Here is a 2,324-nt window from a genome sequence, read left to right as displayed (position 1 = left end):
AACATCTTATTCAAATGTCGCCGAGGGATACTAGATGAATTGGAAAGTGGAAACCTATAACATGGGGAGGGAAAAACTAAATGAAACTTACATAACATGTAATTATCGATCCCCTTCCTCATCAAAATGAGTGGAAGTCACCGAAGTAGGTTGGAGAATCATAGTTTTAGTTCTCCATATTCATGTTAGGATCAAGGTTTCTAAGTTCATTAAAAGATATAAGTATTATTTAATTAAGTGGATTTTATAAACTTTAAACTTATGTGGTAAAAATGAATAGTACCTTAAGCAGAAAAAAGTCTTGACTATAGTGGTGGCTTGTTGAACTTTGAGATTTCTTAATATAGAGAAGGTTCTTTACAACTATCATATGTGATAGAGGACTTCATATCCATCTATGATGCAAGAACATGTGGCAATTTCATACTTTTCCCTTTTGGTTTTTACTTTAAGTTATCCTTTTATAAAAGGATAATTTACAATGCCACCCGCTGGAGATTGCTAATATTATAGGAACACCTCCTCTCTTTCACCAAATTAGACTCATACCTCCTGCCGTCAGTCACTGTTAAGTGAAGAGTTGAAATGACTGTTGTACCCTTTTGACTAAAATAGGTTCATCCTCTTCGGACTTTCCATCTTCACCTTCACCTTCGACACAGTCCGAGTTTGTTCAAATTTAGGAAATGAACACAAGAATCTTACCATAAAGCTTCGGAAAAGATGAAGATTCCCAGGTTCTGGATCGCTACAAGTCTACAACACCAAATCCACCGAGAGAACTGATAGGGAATCAACCAGAGATTCAGAATCCATGAGAGCTTGGTAGAATCATTCACCCAATGAAGATAACACAAGGAAACAGGAAAAATTCAAAATTCAAAAGGGGAAAATGAAAAAGGTTGATTTGAAAGAAAGAAAAATATGAAATTTTACACTTTCCTTGAGCGTGAGGAATCTACAATTGGGATAATCCTTTGCCAAAAAACATAGAAATATAAGAAGACGGAAAGAATTCCAATATCTTTTCCAACAGAAAACAGGTAGAAACAGAACAAAAGAAACGACAACCTTTAGGAAGAAATTGCTTTTGAATTTCTTAACTTTTTCCTCCCTTCCTCTTCCTTCTTTTCTCTTTTTGCAGATTGAAAAGAGAGAGAGAGAGAGAGAGAGAGAGAGAGAGAGAGAGAATTGAGAGATGGGATACAGGAGAGGTCATGTGTTCTACTTCACTGGGGTTGATTTTTTGACAGATTTAGAAGCATTCTCACCCGCGTATTTAGCATCAGAATATTCAAAATTCAGGCCAAGGATTATATCTCCAGAGTCGCAAACGAAGATAAGTTATGGGCAGAGACTAATAGTACGCTTCATGGTTTCAGGTTATGTGAATGTGACGAGTGTATCGATGACATCAAACATTCTTCATGGCTCTCTTTAGTTTCTGTTACTTAAATAAATCCCAAATTGATGAAACAAAAGAAGTTTTAGTGTTGAAGGTTAAGATAGGTTGGGGATGGGGATATAGATGGAGATGGGGAATTATTAGATGGGTATTTCAGGTACTTCAAATTTAGTAAGGGCATTTTGGTATTTTAAAAAAAATATAATAGCTGACATCAGTAAATAAGGTATATTTCATAATAGTGACTGGCTGCAGGGGGTCTGAGTTTAATTTGGTAAAAGAGAGGGGGTGTTCCTATAATACTGGCATTCTCCAGGGGGTGGTGTTATAAATTACCCTTTATAAAATGAAGGTATAGGATTTATTTGAAGCCAAATCAATCTCAATGGTAAAATTTGAAGCCAAATAATTGGTATTCAAAATTACAATTACTTCCATTTTATAGTTTAATATATATATATATATATATTTTTTTTTTTTCTGTTATGAGGATCTTATAATTACCTAAAAGTTTTGATTCTTAGACTTTTCTTACCATCCTTACTCATTTTGGGCTAAGATTTTACTGGTAGAATGGGAGTCAGTTCTCTAGCTTTCATATGGATTGACGTAAATAAAGCCACTTAATTGGGAAGTTGTGAATTCAAGCATTTTCTCTATAGAATGTGCATCCAAATTTGGTTCTCTTTTTTTAACAACGGATATGTGCGCTTGTGTGCATGATTGAGTGGTTGGATGGGGTAAGCTATAAAGTCATATGATTATATTTCTATCATATACCTATCAATATAATCTGAATACTCTAAAAATTAAGATGCAACAATCACATAATCACATGATAAAAAAAAAAAAAAAAAGGCTCAATTACTTCACACTAATGACAAATTTTAGATGCCTATTGAGCATAATGTTAACCATA

Source organism: Macadamia integrifolia, unplaced genomic scaffold, assembly GCF_013358625.1.
Source record: "Macadamia integrifolia cultivar HAES 741 unplaced genomic scaffold, SCU_Mint_v3 scaffold_211A, whole genome shotgun sequence".
In the NCBI taxonomy this organism is placed as follows: Eukaryota; Viridiplantae; Streptophyta; class Magnoliopsida; order Proteales; family Proteaceae; genus Macadamia; species Macadamia integrifolia.
This window is presented reverse-complemented; position numbering follows the sequence as displayed.